The 11,447-nt window shown below is 45.9% G+C and overlaps 1 pseudogene; it reads right to left on the bottom strand.

The window, feature by feature from the left end:
- Window positions 1-10,667: 10,667 nt before the first annotated feature.
- LOC124778430 lies at window positions 10,668-10,785 on the bottom strand (annotated as a pseudogene).
- Between the last annotated feature and the right edge of the window lie 662 nt (window positions 10,786-11,447).

The raw sequence follows: 11,447 nt of genomic DNA, 5'->3' as shown, positions 1-11,447 counted from the left end.
TTTAATACTAGTTGTCGTATTAAAATTGTTCTCTCTTAGGTAACTATGATGTAGTAGACACTGTACTGTCAGACCCTGACCCAATGTGAGAGAGTGCCTGATGGCTCTAGTCAGATCAGGTTAAACAAATAAATAAGTAAATAAAATATATCCACATTTTAGACGACAGATTTAGGCAGAACATGGATATGCTGTACCAAATTGATAATAAAGCCGGGGGATAGCTAAAAGCAATTCTGATACCTCTCGTATCAGTAGCGCCTGGCGAGTCGAATTAGTACCAGATGATTTTAAGCATGATTGTTGAGGACATGAGCAGTTATGGAGGAATGGTATATGAACGAACATGGTTGGTAACTGAATTGATTTGGTAGTCAGTGATTTTGGCACATACTTATTCCGTGGTAGGACAGAAGAGAAGCAGTACTCGATCATTTGCCAGAGGGAGCAGATTACGATATGTCCGTGCTCATTGACCTAGACTGTCCCAGAAACGTGTGAGTTAGAGTTGTTTCTAGGAGGAATAGGAATGTAAGTGTACTGTCGGTACATTATCGCACCACAACCTTATTTTCAGAAGGCGAGTCCACACTAGATATATTCAGTGTGTGACCCGAAGGCAGTACTCGCCATTTACTACAAACTGGATCGATTTACGTGTATGGAACGCTTAGAGCCGTGGGGCTGCGGTTTACCGCCAAGTGGTACAAAGTGGACATCTGATGGCAGTTTCTCCGGCGATGATGACAGTGCTGTAGTCCTGAGCTTAGCATATCCACTACTGTACTTGCTCTCATAAACCTTTGGAAATGTAGGCAGGTGGGACCTTCAACCGGAGCAACACTTGGGTTCCACCTTAGTTGTAGGTGCACAGAAGGACGCATGGGCAGGGACTAAATATTTCAACATGTTCACCTGTATGACAGCAGACTCTAAATGCAAAATCATGGTGATAGGCTCTCATCTTCTAGTACCATTTTGATGATGGCTCTTGATTGTGCGCCCTATGCCTGTCTGTAGCAGAGTACCACCAGCTCTCCCGAACCCACCATCCACCACGAATATAGTGTTCAAATGGTTCAAATGGCTCTGAGCACTATGGGACTTAACATCTGAGGTTATCAGTCCCACAGAACTTAGAACTACTTAAACCTAACGAACCTAAGGACACCGCACACATTCATGCCCGAGGCAGGATTCGAACCTGCGACCGTAGCGGTCGCGTGGTTCCAGACTGAAGCGCCTAGAACCTCTCGGTCACAACGGTCGGCGACTGAAGTGTACCAGACTCCATAAACTATGAGTTGCGTTGAAGTAAGTGAACAAAAAAACACAGTCAGAGTGGAAATTGTACACAATTTAAAAGATAATGCAAATAGTATTAAGTTATTTCATAAACGATTATCAGATTTAGCAATAGTCGGATATTTGATGAATTCTGTTTTTTTGGAAATTTGTGGTAGGTTCCTGTGGGACCAAACAGCGGAGGTATCGGTACCTAGGCTTGAAACTACTTAATCTAACTTAAACTAACTTACGCTAAGGACAACAGACACACCCTTGCCCGAGGGAGGACTCGAACCTCCGACAGGGAGAGCCGCGCGAACCATGGCAGTGCGCCCTGGACTGCACGGCTATCCCGCTCGACATGAACGCTGTCTTCTCATGGGAGTGGGGGAGCAAGTAATACTCTAAGATGCCTCTGAGCAGACTGGACATCCAACGACAAGGTGAGCAAGTTAGCTGCCTGTGAAAATGCTACTGTCAGGGCCAGAAACATACAGAGGCAGTATCTACATCTACATCCATACTCTGCGAGCCACCTGACGGTGTGTGGCGGAGGGTACCCTGAGCACCTCTATCGGTTCTCCCTTCTATTCCAGTCTCGTATTGTTCGTGGAAAGAAGGATTGTCGTTATGCTTCTGTGTGGGCTCTAATCTCTCTGATTTTATCCTCAGGGTTTCTTCGCAAGATATACGTAGGAGGGAGCAATATACTGCTTGACTCTTCGGTGAAGGTATGTTCTCGAAACTTTAACAAAAGCCCGTACCGAGCTACTGAGTGTCTCTTCTGCAGAGTCTTCCACTGGAGTTTATCTATCATCTCCGTAACGCTTTCGCGATTACTAAATGACCCTGTAACGAAGCGCGCTGCTCTCCGTTGGATCTTCTCTATCTCTTCTATCAACCCTGTCTGGTAAGGATCCCACACTACTGAGCAGTATTGAAGCAGTGGGCGAACAAGCGTACTGTAACCTACTTCCTTTGTTTTCGGATTGTATTTCCTTAGGATTCTTCCAATGAATCTCAGTCTGGCATCTGCTTTACCGACGATCAACTTTATATGATCATTCCATTTTAAATCACTCCTAATGCGTACTCCCAGATAATTTATGGAATTAACTACTTCCAGTTGCTGACCTGCTATTTTGTAGCTAAATGATAAATGATCTATCTTTCTATGTATTCGCAGCACATTACACTTGTCTACATTGAGATTCAATTGCCATTCCCTGCACCATGCGTGAATTCGCTGCAGATCCTCCTGCATTTCAGTACAACTTTCCATTGTTACAACCTCTCGATATGCCACAGCATCATCCGCAAAAAGCCTCAGTGAACTTCCGATGACATCCACAAGGTCATTTATGTATATTGTGAATAGCAACGGTCCTACGACACTCCCCTGCGGCACACCTGAAATCACTCTTACTTCGGAAGACTTCTCTCCATTGAAAATGACATGCTGCGTTCTGTTATCTAGGAACTCTTCAATCCAATCACACAATTGGTCTGATAGTCCATATGCTCTTACTTTGTTCATTAAGCGACTGTGGGGAACTGTATCGAACGCCTTGCGGAAGTCAAGAAACACGGCATCTCCCTGTGAACTCGTGTCTATGGCCCTCTGAGTCTCGTGGACGAATAGCGCGAGCTGGGTTTCACACGACCGTCTTTTTCGAAACCCATGCTGATTCCTACAGAGTAGATTTCTAGTCTCCAGAAAAGTCATTATACTCGAACATGATACGTGTTCCAAAATTCTACAACTGATCGACGTTAGAGATATAGGTCTATAGTTCTGCACATCTGTTCGACGTCCCTTCTTGAAAACGGGGATGACCTGTGCCCTTTTCAAATCCTTTGGAACGCTACGCTCTTCTAGAGACCTGCGGTACACCGCTGCAAGAAGGGGGGCAAGTTCCTTCGCGCACTCTGTGTAAAATCGAACTGGTATCCCATCAGGTCCAGCGGCCTTTCCTCTTTTGAGCGATTTTAATTGTTTCTCTATCCCTCTGTCGTCTATTTCGATATCTACCATTTTGTCATCTGTGCGACAATCTAGAGAAGGAACTACAGTGCAGTCTTCCTCTGTGAAACAGCTTTGGAAAAAGACATTTAGTATTTCGGCCTTTAGTCTGTCATCCTCTGTTTCATTACCATTTTGGTCACAGAGTGTCTGGACATTTTGTTTTGATCCACCTACCGCTTTGACGTAAGACCAAAATTTCTTAGAATTTTCTGCCAAGTCAGTACATAGAACTTTACTTTCGAATTCATTGAACGCCTCTCGCATAGCCCTCCTCACACTATATTTCGCTTCGCGTAATTTTTGTCTGCAAGGCTTTGGCTATGTTTATGTTTGCTGTGAAGTTCCCTTTGCTTCCGCAGCAGTTTCCTAACTCGGTTGTTGTACCACGGTTGCTCTTTTCCATCTCTTACGATCTTGCTTGGCACATACTCATCTAACGCATTTTGTACGATGGTTTTGAACTTTGTCCACTGATCCTCAACACTATCTGTACTTGAGACAAAACTTTTGTGTTGAGCCATCAGGTACTCTGAAATCTGCTTTTTGTCACGTTTGCTAAACATAAAAATCTTCCTACAATTTCTAATATTTCTATTTACGGCTGAAATCATCGATGCAGTAACCGCTTTATGATTGCTGATTCCCTGTTCTGCATTAACTGTTTCAAGTAGTTCGGGTCTGTTTGTCACCAGAAGGTCTAATATGTTATCGCCACGAGTCGGTTCTCTGTTTAACTGCTCAAGTACTTTTCAGATAAAGCACTTAAAAAAATTTCACTGGATTCTTTGTCCCTGTCACCCGTTATGAACGTTTGAGTCTCCCAGTCTATATCCGACAAATTAAAATCTCCACCCAGAACTCTAACATGGTGGGGAAATCTACTCGAAATATTTTCCAAATTATCCTTCAGGTGCTCAGCCACAACAGCTGCTGAGCGCGGGGGCCTATAGAGGCATCCAATTACCATGTCTGAGCCTGCTTTAACCGTGACCTTCACCCAAATCATTTCACATTTCGGATCTCCGTCAATTTCCTTCTGTACTATTGCACTTCTTATCGCTATAACCACGCCTCCCCCTTCACTGTCCAGCCTGTCTCTGCAGTATGCATTCCAATCTGAGTTTACGATTTCATTACTGTTTACGTCTGGTTTCAGCCAACTTTCTGTCCCTAGTACTACATGGGCGTTGTGACCGTTTATTAATGAGAGCAGTTCTGGGACCTTTCTGTATGGTGCAATACACCAGACCATCACAGTGTCAAGCTGTAATATTTCATGACCTACACTGATGCTGTATTCCTTTGGATCCTTACCTGACCAGAAGCAGTGGCTAGTCGTAATAAATCCAGGTCAAGTGACTGGTAGTGTTGCTAGTAGTAGTCTACCACCAGCTGCTGTGTACGCTTAGACCTATTCCACAACCATCAGCGATCCAACATGGGTCACCATCAGCGATCCAACATGGGTCACTCACCTTCATCTCCATCCAGATGCATCACCCATTTGCTGCTGTGCTGGTCTGTGGGGCACTGCTCCCCAATATTACCTGGGCTCGAGCAGCGGCCATCGAGTGATGGCCATCCCCTGAGTGACGTCATGCGGCTCCTAGGTCGCCAAGCGGTCTTCGCACCTCTCATCTGAGCTACTGCCTGAGCTGCTGGCGATGCACTGGACATGCTTCCTGCTGCCGGAGGAACGCCAGCATGCTACTTCGCAGTGGCCACTTGCCTCGCCGGCGACTAAACACTGCCTAGTATGCGGCCTTGTTTTATATGAGGTGGACTCTGCTGCCCAGGGCGAACGCACACTATCGAAACGCCACCTGCGGCTGCTGTGCGAGTATCTTGTTACACAAATGAGATTTAATACTTTTTTAAGCAAGGCTGTAGGTTGGGGCTTCCTGAAGAACAGTGGCCAGACGACTCGCAGACAGCGAAATCAGACCGCGTTCAGAGTAAAGACGCTTCGATTACCAAAATTTTATCAGTAAATTCTCGAAGTATTCGTAACAAAGTTCCCGAATTTTACTGATCTACAGGAAACTTCTCACTCTCAATTACTCTCGGGACCGAGAGCTGACTGAAACCTGAACTACAAAGCTCTGAGATACACTCCTGGAAATGGAAAAAAGAACACATTGACACCGATGTGTCAGACCCACCATACTTGCTCCGGACACTGCGAGAGGGCTGTACAAGCAATGATCACACGCACGGCACAGCGGACACACCAGGAACCGCGGTGTTGGCCGTCGAATGGCGCTAGCTGCGCAGCATTTGTGCACCGCCGCCGTCAGTGTCGGCCAGTTTGCCGTGGCATACGGAGCTCCATCGCAGTCTTTAACACTGGTAGCATGCCGCGACAGCGTGGACGTGAACCGTATGTGCAGTTGACGGCGAGGGCGTATAGTGGGCATACGGGAGGCCGGGTGGACGTACCGCCGAATTGCTCAACACGTGGGGCGTGAGATCTCCACAGTACATCGATGTTGTCGCCAGTGGTCGGCGGAAGGTGCACGTGCCCGTCGACCTGGGACCGGACCGCAGCGACGCACGGATGCACGCCAAGACCGTAGGATCCTACGCAGTGCCGTAGGGGACCGCACCGCCACTTCCCAGCAAATTAGGGACACTGTTGCTCCTGGGGTATCGGCGAGGACCATTCGCAACCGTTTCCATGAAGCTGGGCTACGGTCCCGCACACCGTTAGGCCGTATTCCGCTCACGCCCCAACATCGTGCAGCCCGCCTCCAGTGGTGTCGCGACAGGCGTGAATGGAGGGACGAATGGAGACGTGTCGTCTTCAGCGATGAGAGTCGCTTCTGCCTTGGTGCCAATGATGGTCGTATGCGTGTTTGGCGCCGTGCAGGTGAGCGCCACAATCAGGACTGCATACGACCGAGGCACACAGGGCCAACACCCGGCATCATGGTGTGGGGAGCGATCTCCTACACTGGCCGTACACCACTGGTGATCGTCGAGGGGACACTGAATAGTGCACGGTACATCCAAACCGTCATCGAACCCATCGTTCTACCATTCCTAGACCGGCAAGGGAACTTGCTGTTCCAACAGGACAATGCACGTCCGCATGTATCCCGTGCCACCCAACGTGCTCTAGAAGGTGTAAGTCAACTACCCTGGCCAGCAAGATCTCCGGATCTGTCCCCCATTGAGCATGTTTGGGACTGGATGAAGCGTCGTCTCACGCGGTCTGCACGTCCAGCACGAACGCTGGTCCAACTGAGGCGCCAGGTGGAAATGGCATGGCAAGCCGTTCCACAGGACTACATCCAGCATCTCTACGATCGTCTCCATGGGAGAATAGCAGCCTGCGTTGCTGCGAAAGGTGGATATACACTGTACTAGTGCCGACATTGTGCATGCTCTGTTGCCTGTGTCTATGTGCCTGTGGTTCTATCAGTGTGATCATGTGATGTATCTGACCCCAGGAATGTGTCAATAAAGTTTCCCCTTCCTGGGACAATGAATTCACGGTGTTCTTATTTCAATTTCCAGGAGTGTATTTGGCGATTCATGGACATATACCGAAAAGACAGATGAAAGGCTACAGTAGATGGTGCGATTACTGCAGTTGACAAAAATATTGTCTCTACTGGCTTCGAATTTGAGTGTCACAGTGAAGTTATCTGGTCGCGAGCCGCGTGGGATTAGCCGAGCGGTCTTGGGCGCTGCAGTCTTGGACAGTGCGGCTGGTCCCGGCGGAGGTTCGAGTCCTCCCTCGGGCATGAGTGTGTGTGTTTGTCCTTAGGATAATTTAGGTGTAACAGGTCTAGGTGAAAGCAAGTTAATTGTTGGATTTTACCGGCCACCCCATTCCGCTGTGACGGTTTTAGAGACATTGGCAGACAGTCCAGGGAAATACCCAGATCGAGCAGTATTAGTTGGAGGCAACTTTCATCTTCTGAGTACCGTGTGGGACGTCTATGTGTTCATTGTGTCGGGTACAGACGGACAGTCTTCCGAAGTTATTTTGAATTCGTTGTCCAAAAATTGTCTTGAGCAACTCGTTCGACAGTCCACACGCATATGGAAATATTTTAGACCTCGTAGCTACAAACAGGTCTGACGTAACCGAATGCGTCGATGTGGAGACTGGGATTAGTGATCATGACGTCATTATAGCGACTTTGGTTACTGAAGTTAATAAAACGCTAAGACAGTATTTCTGCTAGACAGAGCAGATAGACAGTTGATAGCATCCCATTTAGACAATTAATTGGCATCATTTAGCTCCAGTCGACGGGTGTAAAGGTATTACGGGGGCCGGCCGGTGTGGCCGAGCGGTTGTAGGCGCTTCAGTCTGGAACCGCGTGACCGCTACGGTCGCAGGTTCGAATCCTGCCTCGGGCATGGATGTGTGTGATGTCCTTAGGTTAGTTAGTTTTACGTAGTTCTAAGTTCTAGGGGACTGATGACCTCAGATGTTAAGTCCCATAGTGTTCAGAGCCGTTTCAACCATTTGAATTACGGGGAAAGTTTGAACGGATTGTAAGGCATACTCCGGAGATATGTATTGCGAGTTGGACTAAAGACAGAAAAGTCCCACTAAATTCGAAAAATGATGAGGAAACAAAGGCCGTTGCACTTTCGGTTCAAAAGAGAACTCGTAAGTAACAATAGGCGAACAGAATTTCGTGCGTCATTAAAAAAACCAAAGAGCGCAGCTTACAACAACTAGCAACGTCATATCTTATCAAAAGCTCTTGCCGAGAACCGGAGAAAATTCTGGTAGAGTCACTAAGTGAGTCTAAAGCTTCTATCCAGTCACTCGTTGACCAGTCTGGTGTGGCGTAGAAGATAGCAAAAGTAAGACCCAAATTTGCAACTTCGCATTTAAGAAATCGTTCACGTAGGAAATTCATACAGACATACCGTAATCCTACCATCGGCCAGACTCCTGTATGGAGGACATAGTATGAAACATCGCTGGGGTTGAGAAACAAATGAAAGAGTTTAAAGCAAATAAGTCAGGTAGTGATTGAATCCAGATTGGGTTTTGCAAAGAGTAGTCTCAGCAATGGACCCTTACTTGCATTTGAAGCGAATCTCTCACGCAGCGTGAAATCCTAAGAGACTGGAAAAAAACGCAGGTAACTCCTGAATATAAGAAGGGTATAAGGACAGATCCACTAAATTACGGGCCTAAGTCTTTAACGTCGGTTTTCTGAAGATTCCTTGAAAATGTTATCAGTTCGAACGAAAACAAATTTCCTTGAAAAGAAAAAGTTTCTGACCATAAATCAGCACAGTTTTAGAAAGTATCGCTCGTGTGAAACAGCCTGCCCTTTACTCACGTGAGATCCTGCGAACTATGGATGAAGGGTAACAGCCGGATTCCATATTCCTAGATTTCGTGCGAACCTCAGCTTGACGTTTCCTCACGGAGTTCCTGCAAACCATGGATGAAGGGCAACAGGTGGATTCAATATCGGTAGATTTCCTTAGAACATTTGAGACGGTGCCGCACTGCCGACTGTTAACGAAGGTCCATGCTAACGGATTAGGTTCCAAGATAGTGGCTCGAATTCGTTTTAAGTAACAGAACCCAGTACGTTGTCGACGGCGAGTGTTCATAAGAAACAAGTGTATTTTCAGGAGAGCCCCAGGGAAGTGTTATATGACAGCTGTTACTTTATATATTTCTAAATGACCTGGTAGACAGAGTAAGGAGCAAACTGAGGCCTTCGCTGATTATGCTGTGTTTTACGGGAAGGTGTCATCGTTAAGTGAGTGTAGGGGGATACAAAATAACTTACACGAATTTTTTAACTGATGTGATGAATGGCAGCTAGTTTTAAATATATAAAAATGAAAGTTAATGCAGGTGAGCAGGGAAAACGACCCGATAATGTTCGAGTACAGCATTAGTAGTGTTGTAACGTCGCGAGTCAATGCCCAATAGCATTTATTGCACTACTTTGCAGTACGGCTGGCAGCTTTGGAGCCGTTGGCGGTGATAGAAACAGCCGTTTGTATCTTAGCGTGACTCATTCGCACTTGTCGCTAGCCTAGCCGTGGGAAGTGGTACATGTGTCAATTCGAGCGACAGAATATTCAAGCCCCTGAGAATCTAAATAAACTATATTAAATATTATTGAATTTAGTCAAAAGTCAACATACTGCCCTTTGTTATTAAAAAGAAGATCGTGTAAAAATCTCAGCTTTCTAGATGGCATACTTTCAGAGTTAGGGAAAATTACCTAAAACACCCAAAACCGACACTTGTAAGATTAAAGTCAGTTAGGAATCGTAACAGTTTATCCTTTAGTATCATGAGGAATCATTACTGAAGCTCACAGAACGTTAGGTCAATTTGTTTAGAGTTTCATAATTAAAAACGTTAACTATTTGTCATTTTTCGTAATATAAAATCAGAAAACATAAGTATTTATTTAATTTCCTGTTGTGTGAGTAAATGAGAATGAGTGAGAGTGTGTATGTGGGACATACGTAGAGATTCAATATTATAAGATGTACACCTTTACGTAACTGTGTCATGGGAAAGCTGTGTTTTCCCCACCTTGCTTATGACGTATGTCCAAGGGTACTTGCTTTTGTAAGAAGGCAGCCAAGATAGTCGATTGAAGAGCAATAGTTTTCTACAGTTATTTCAAGATTATTTTTCTTTTCTTTTCGTTTGGTTTTGTTAAACATTTTATTAATATTTTCATGAAGTGACGTAAAAGCATCTGTGAATAATGATTGGCGTAGGACAGTTTTAGAGCGAAAATGATCGCGAAGGAATGTTTTGATAGGCTGGTCATTTTGAACAACGAATCAGAGTTAAGCATTTCCCCCGCATTGGGAGTAGTTATAGGCCATGGAAGGAACGGCAGTGAGTCAGTCGCTAGTCAGCTATCAGACGTGGAGGTCATGTTGAACGCTTCCATTTTTATTATGTGTAAAATGAAGAAATAATTGGTTTCTCGCGTCCAGATTGTGTGGCCGTAATAGCAGTGGCATTTACGGACAGTTTTGTGACGTTTGGAAGTTTTTGGATTGTTTTTTGGAAAGAGAACCGCGGGTGAGCTTTCGGCCTTTGTAAAATTCAGCGTGGCATGTTTCATACTCGCCTATGGAATATTTGGCGAGCAATTTCTTTATTAGATAAACTAAACTAAACTCCTCCCGAACAGGCCTTGAAGGCCCAACAGTACCGACCGGCCGCCGTGTCATTCTCAGCCCACAGGTGTCACTGAATGCGTATATGGAGGGGCATGAGGTCAGCACACCGCTCTCCCGGCCGTACGTCACTTTCCGAATCCGGAGCCGCTACGTCTCAATCAAGTAGCACCTCAGTTTGCCTCACAGGGACTGAGTGCACCCCGCTTGCCAACAGCGCTCGGCAGACCAGATGGTCACCCATCCAAGTGCTAGCCCAGCCCGACAGCGCATAATTTCGGTGATCTGACGGGACCCGGTGTTACCACTGCGGCAAGGCCGTTGGCACTTCTTTATTAGATATCCACTGAAAAAGGACCGAATGTGAAACTCGTATATTGTAGCACAGTACTGACTGTAAAAGCGCTTGATAATTCGGGTTGGACTTACGTACATTCCTGGCTGCCTGGGTTGTCTGAACTGTGAGCTGAGCACAGTGATATTATTCGTCAGTTAAATATGGGCTGATGGCAACTTTTATTTTGAACCTAAAGAAATAAAAGAACTTGTTGCAGAATTTTGACATTTTTCTAAAGAGATGAAGCAATCGCCCTAGACCCGAAAATTGTTATAAGATATTACTGGATAGTTTGCCACCAGAGTTTACGCCGACTTTGCAAACGTAAGTATTGGCGGTGTTTTTCTTCAACGCTGCTTTTAACGCCGTCTGAAGAGTATCTACCTACGCAGAGAAACGGGGTGGTGATCAGACGCCGTACTGAGGTAGGTGGAACTTGTTTAGTGCACAGTACGACGAGAGACAGTGATCAAACAATTACACCCCAATCCTAACCCCGCCCCGCATCAATGAGTTGCTTAACAGTAATGCTGCAAAGTGATATCAAATGGAATGAGCGTGTAAGGATTGTAGGATGGAAGGTGAATGGTCTTCGGTTGGGATAATTTTTAGGAAACTGTGATTGATCTGTAATGGAGACAGCATCTAGGA

This window comes from Schistocerca piceifrons, chromosome 2 (assembly GCF_021461385.2).
Source record: "Schistocerca piceifrons isolate TAMUIC-IGC-003096 chromosome 2, iqSchPice1.1, whole genome shotgun sequence".
NCBI classification, from domain to species: Eukaryota; Metazoa; Arthropoda; class Insecta; order Orthoptera; family Acrididae; genus Schistocerca; species Schistocerca piceifrons.
This window is presented reverse-complemented; position numbering and strand designations above follow the sequence as displayed.